At 35.5% G+C, this 6,532-nt stretch overlaps 2 long non-coding RNA genes across 3 annotated transcripts; one reads left to right on the top strand and one right to left on the bottom strand.

Moving 5' to 3' along the window:
- Positions 1 to 324: 324 nt before the first annotated feature.
- On the top strand, positions 325 to 805 carry LOC130465885 (uncharacterized). Its single transcript, XR_008925902.1, has 3 exons — positions 325 to 440; positions 566 to 634; positions 722 to 805. It is a non-coding gene; the product is annotated as an uncharacterized lncRNA (long non-coding RNA).
- Positions 806 to 1,949: 1,144 nt separating this feature from the next.
- Positions 1,950 to 4,575, bottom strand: LOC130465884 (uncharacterized). Of its 2 annotated transcripts, XR_008925901.1 has the most exons (5): positions 4,505 to 4,575; positions 3,428 to 3,557; positions 3,088 to 3,145; positions 2,838 to 2,934; positions 1,950 to 2,365 (listed from the first exon to the last, which is right to left on the bottom strand). It is a non-coding gene; the product is annotated as an uncharacterized lncRNA (long non-coding RNA). The 2 variants fall into 2 exon arrangements; XR_008925900.1 differs by lacking the exons at positions 1,950 to 2,365; positions 2,838 to 2,934 and having other exon boundaries at positions 3,066 to 3,145.
- Between the last annotated feature and the right edge of the window lie 1,957 nt (positions 4,576 to 6,532).

Genomic DNA, 6,532 nt, shown 5'->3' with positions numbered 1-6,532 from the left:
ATAAATTTTATTAATGTATTTTAACGAATAGTTATTTATATTTTAAATAGAATTTACGAATTTTAGTAATAAATATATAATTAACGTTTATTTATTTTATTTGATTACATTTTAAGTATTTTAACGGTTTATGAAATCAAAAATAATTTTAGAATTTTTATGTTGAAAAGAATTGAATTATGAAAACACGGTCGATCGAATTTGGAAAACAATTCTAACCGTTTTGGATACAAACAAACTAAATCCTAATTCTAGCCCAATTGGGTGAAGCCCAAAATAGCAAACCCAAAACTCCTCCCTTCTCTACTTCTATTCCACGTAAAAGAAAAACCCAAAACCCCTCCTCAAGTTCACGTAAAAGAACAGAAACCCTTTCCTTCATCCATTCACGTCGTCCTTGCTTCTGCCAGCCGCCACCACCGCCGGACCTCCTCCCGCCGGTAACTTTCCTTCGACCCTCTTCTTCTTCGTTCTCTTTTTCTTTCTCTCCTCCCTTCTTTTCTCCCTTTGCGTCGTCCCTTACCGTTTGCTCCCCCTCCCCTTTGTTCACTTCTGATTTGAGCAGCAACCACCACTCGTCGCCGAGCATCCTAGCGCAGCCGCTGCATAACCTCGACCACCGCCACCTTGCACGGTAGTTCTCTCCTCTCTATTTCCTTTCCCCTTCGTTTTTTTTTCTTTTCTCTCTTACTTTCGTGGCTGACTTTGCTCATCCGCACAGCCACCACCTCCGCGACCACCACTGTCGCGTAACCGGCAACCACCGCAGCCCTCGCCGCTGCTTTTCCCCTCCAGCCAACGTCTCTCTCCCTCACTTTTGGTTGTTTCTTGAACCCTAAGCTAAATTATTGTTTTTAATTACGTTTTAATAATTTAATTTATGTTTCTTAAATTAAATTTATGATTTTTATGATTAAGCTATGAATTTTCAGATTATATATTTGAATTAATTAATAATTTAATTTTCAGATTATGTAATTGCATTGAAATAATGATTTTTAATTATTTAAAATATGAATTTTAAGTTTTAATGGAATTGAATCATGGTGGGATGATTGTGGATTATTAAAATTATTGTTGGGATGTTCTAAGCATGTTACTTTGGCCTTGACGAAGTTTTAAACGAATTTATATTGCTCGAAATTTAAAGTATAATGTTTGCAAAAGTTTTCAACGAATTTCAATCACTAATTCAATAATTATGATGCTAGGAAATCAAATGTTTAAGTTTTGATATTGGGGAAAGTTCTAAATATGTTTAGGATGCATTTAGAATGCTCTCTTATGGTTGTCAATGATTAGGAATTGATTGGGATTATTTGTTGGTTGTTTTAGGCGGAGAATTCTTTGTAGGCGGCTTTTGAAAGTGTTAAAGTGGCCTATTATTTGTTTACACAAGGTACGTACATACCTGCGTGCTTGGAATGTGTGCTAATTGTTGAAACCATGTTGAATTTTGTTGTTGAACTTGGTTATGTTGATACTATTGTTGAACTTGGTGATGTTGATATTATGGACGAACTTGGTTATATGGAATGTGCATGTTTAATACTGTTGGACAAACTTATTGAACTTATTTTGCACTATGAGAACCACTAGTAGAAAAACATTTATTTGAGGCGTCACTTTTATATTAATTTGCTGCGTTTTTGGCGTAGCAGCAAATGGAGGGGCAGCAAATCAATGGGTATTCATTTGCGGCGTTTGTAAACGCCGCAAATAAATGATTTATTTGCGGCGTTTTTTGTTTAAACGCCTCAAATCAATCATCTTTTTTCCACATTAATGTGTGAAAAACGCCTCAAAACAATGATTTTCTTGGGCTGTTTAGACAAAAAAACGCCTCAAATTAACAAAAAAAAATATTTTAAAAAAAATATTAAATGAAATACTAGCTATACGCCTATACCACCATCAGAAAAGCTAGCATACCACAATATAACTTCCATTAACACCATGCCACTATCATATACTACAAGTCATTGCCACCAATTCCATAACTAAATGTAATACATATTCCAATCCTTTTGAAAACAGAAAGAATATTACAACTAAAATAAACCTAATCTATGTACGTACAAAAAAAAATGGCAAATTCATCTCCTTGTTTTGTTGAAATCATATATTCACTAAGAATTTACTCAACAGAAATACTCTATGTTGTTCTTCAGCTTCATACGGTATTTGGATAGAAGTTAGAGCGGGAGGCCGCGGTATCGGAAACTAGCCTTACATTTGCTTTCCCATAAGAGTCGTTATTTTGACCTTGTTTTTCTTGGAGTGCTTTATCATCTATCTGGATGGTATGATTTATATATGGGATGACGAGATTTACCAACTGCTCTTGCTCTTGCTCTCTGCAAATCTGCAATACCATTTTATTAAATAAAAATAAAAGATGTCATACTCCATAGCTTGACAACACTTAAAAGAACAACGATTATAACCTAAGAATAATATATTTAACTTTTATGGTGCCAAGAATAGAATAAATCAATAAATGGAACGAACTTCATAATCCTTGAGAATAAAACAATGTTGTTATTTTTTGAGGTTCTTTTCTAAGAGAAGTGAATGAGACTTTAATAAGACCATGCATATAAGGAACAATCACCAACATTAGATGGCATGAAGTTCCAAGCGAGACTTGATATTAAAAGGCACTGTCAATGTCAATGCATATCACAACGTTTTTTTATCAGTGGACTAGTTGATGGATAGTGAGGCATTTAGTGTCAATCTGGAAATCTTTTAGGTGGTCTTATAATAAAAATAATCTAATCAGAGAAGCCTGAGGAGTGTCGAGCATCTATTACAACGAAAGAAGATCAACGTACCAATGTGTCCATTGTGTAATAAGGAATGCGAGGTAACCTCAGTATCGTTATTGCAAACCAATCTGTTACTGCATCAACCGAGAGATCTCCTTCATACCTACTTGTACAACAAGCTCATAATCAAATGGCAAAACATTACAAATGCTAGGCATATATCTCTAAGCAACTCCAATTAACTTGAATATTGAAGCTTCAATTCATAAACTACAAAGCACTCCGCATATTTGTCGGACATACATAACTAGCTTACCTAACAAGACAGTTGGATGTTTTACACCCTTGAGGAACTGCAATCAGAGAAGGAAGACCTGCACAAAAAAAAAATAGGTAAGCATCTAACTAAAAGAAAAACATAGATCCTACATGAGAGTTCAAAGTATGACTGACAAACAACATGGGAAGAGCGTGAAACTCGAGCTCAATACAACCTAGCAAAAAAAATAATGCTAAAATAGATAGACTGAGACTTTATTGCTGGTACAATTACAAACCGCCTCACCACACTGGAGTTGAAAAGAGTTTCAGATGTTGGAAAAATAACAAGATAGAAGCTGGAAAAATGAAGGGATTGGTGGTTTAGATTATTTTACCACACTGGAGTTGAAAAGAGTTTCAGATGTTGAGCTACTTCTCAATGATTTATCGATTCTGTTCAGTCGGTCTTGTAGACTCCTGATTTGTGCATTAAGCACTGTAGCTCAAAACTTTGTGTAGTACACCCTGTGTTAAGAGAGATATCACCAACATTACTATTACATAGGACTCTCCAAGCTAACTATTTTTGTACAACAACAAGAGTAATAAAATGAGTTAACATAAATAGTGAATCAATGAAAATAAGCAGAGAAATTAAACAACAACGAAGGAAAAAAAAAACCTAATTTCCATAGAGATTAAGAATTAGAAACTAAGGGCACAAAAAAGAAAGTCCATAAGGGACACTCTGGCAGCAAAATCGAGATGTTATTTCAATCCATTCAATCAAAATAAAAAGCATAATCCGCTCAAAAGTTTCTATTATTGAAGCTCCACTAACCAAAAAAAAATCAAGGGTTAAAATTACCAATCACAAATTCATGTCAACTAACTCAAACTAGATCAAGCAAAACTGAATTCAATCACAAATATCAGGAATCGAAATGTAAACTACAATGAGCCATGAAATCTATATAATCATACAGAACATACTTTTTACCCAAAAAGATAGAAGAACATACTCGAAGAAGAGCCGACCCTTTCATTAAGAAATAACAAGGAAGCTATTCAGATTATAGACAAATATATGGATATTTACTCAAATCCTTAAAGTCCCTACACAATTTGTTACCTTAGTCCATGTATAAGCATCTTCGGCAATACATTCTGATTGCGTTGTAGGGTTAGAGAGAGCCGTAATCAGAGGTTTCTAGACCACATTTTCAGATGTAATTAGTTAAAGAACCATATACAATATTTCTACTATATCAGACTGCAGTGAAGAGGATAGATTACCTCGTTAAAAGAGGCCATGGCCTCAATAAATTCTTTTGAAAATTGTTATCCTACTCCAGATCAATCAATACTGTCGAATTAATTTCCTACACACATAAAAACACAGATCTATTTACATCACAATTAGATACAAACATAAACCAATAAAATACACCTCATTTAGTTTAAATTTGCACCTTGATATTGGAACTGCCTTCTTCTCGTTCACTCACAACGTCAGAACCCCCGGCAACAGTGCAGTCCGCATTGAAGGAAATAGCACACCTTACGCAATCCTCTATGCTGAACAAGCTGCTTAAGACAAATAATGCCCTTGGTCCAAGTATGCATTCAATGTTAAGTCTAATAAATGCGGTTCAGTATTAATTAACAAGTTAATAATTCAGTGAGATCAAGTGAGCTGAATGCCTAGTTAGAGGTCGCTTCAGTTCAAGTGGAATTAATGATATTAATCCACAGCTTACTCTTGACTGAACCCGTAGGGTCACACAAATAGTACGTAAACGGATCAAGTATTTAATGGCATTAAATACTCCATCTATGGATATTCGGAATCGACGGATCTTGGTTTCAGTGGGAGCTGAGATCGTCACAGGCAAGAAATGAATACTCCGGAAACGATGATATTGCCGGAAACGGAAATATGGATCGTATCGGAAATATAAATATTATCCAAGTCGTAGATGTTGCCGGAAACGGAAACATGGTACGTATCGGAAAATATTATCGGAAATGGAAATATTATCGGAAATGGAAATATTGCCGGAAACGGAAATATGTTCAGAATCGGAAATATTATCGGAATCGGAAAATAATTCCGGAAACGGAAATATTAAATATTTGTTCGAAACGGAAATTGATTCCGGAATCGGAAATATTAAATATTGTTCGTATCGGAAATGAATTCCGGAATCGGGAATTTAATCGGAAGCGTATCGTACGAATTAGCATCGGACGAGGCCCGCTAGACGAAGGCCCAGCACGAAGCCAGGCCATGGCCCAGCGAGCCAACACGCACCATCGCGTGCCAAGCCTCGACCAGGCCCAGAGCAAGGCCAGGCCCAGCCAAAGCCTGGCGCGCGCGCGAGAGCACAGCAGCAGTGGGCCGAGCGCTGTGCGCCTAGCGTGGGCCGCAAGGCTTGCGCGGGTGTACGGTGCTCGTGCAATGCTTGTGCGGGAATCCTAAAGCAATCGGGATTCGAAATATGATTAAATCCTAAAACTATTAGATAATGATTATTTAATTAGAGTCCTAGTAGGGTTATAATTAAATAAATTAGTATCCTAATAGGATTCCAAATCCCTTTCCATAACTCTATAAATAGGTGCCTAGGGTCACATATTTACAACGAGTTTTCAAGTATTCAAAGTGAGTTTTTGAGAGAAAAATCCAGTCACACATTTGCCTAAAAGTGCCGAAAATAATAGTACCTTAAGGGCGATTCTAGTTGGTCAATCTTAAGGCGGATCCGGACGTGCTGTGGACTATCTACGGAGGGACGACACTTGGAGTCCTAAAGACTTGTTCTTGTTCGGTTCGGGCGCAGCTAGGGAAGGCACGCAACAAAGAGTATGCATCTAAACTATGCTAAATGATTATGTGTAAATAATATGTATTCCTGGCTAAATGGTTTTTCCGCATGATTTATGAATTGTCATATGTATCATAACCTAACAGTGGTATCACGAGCCTCTTATTATTTTCATAATCTAAATTGCTTGAACATGGTTAAATATTACAAATTTGCAAGAATTAAAAGGGGTGATTAATTTTCGTAATTGTTAATTAATTGCAAATTGCGCTTATTTAATTATACGTACGCAGTTTTTCGGCAGTTTCTTCGTTACTCTTCCAAATCGAGTAATTTTTGTGTCAATTCCGCATGTAAAAGGCATGCTAAAATTTTGACAAAAATAGTTATTTTTCTGCCGAACCCAGAATTCTCAAATTCGAAGCCTAACTATGACTTTTCGAAGGTTTTAGTTTTTCGAATGCAAAATTTCGTAAATTTAAGATGTTAAATTAAATATTTGCGATTCTTGTTGATAAATCTTGAATTTTTGATTGACCTACTGTATATGTTTAATAAGTTTGAATGCCTAGCCTTGTTAATTATGCAATCTAATTTGTAATTATTATTAATTTGTTGAAAATTAGAATAATTTAGAATTAATTTGATTTTCATAATTAATTATAATTTAAT

The sequence above is a fragment of the Spinacia oleracea genome, chromosome 1, assembly GCF_020520425.1.
Source record: "Spinacia oleracea cultivar Varoflay chromosome 1, BTI_SOV_V1, whole genome shotgun sequence".
Lineage (NCBI taxonomy): Eukaryota > Viridiplantae > Streptophyta > Magnoliopsida > Caryophyllales > Amaranthaceae > Spinacia > Spinacia oleracea.
This window is presented reverse-complemented; position numbering and strand designations above follow the sequence as displayed.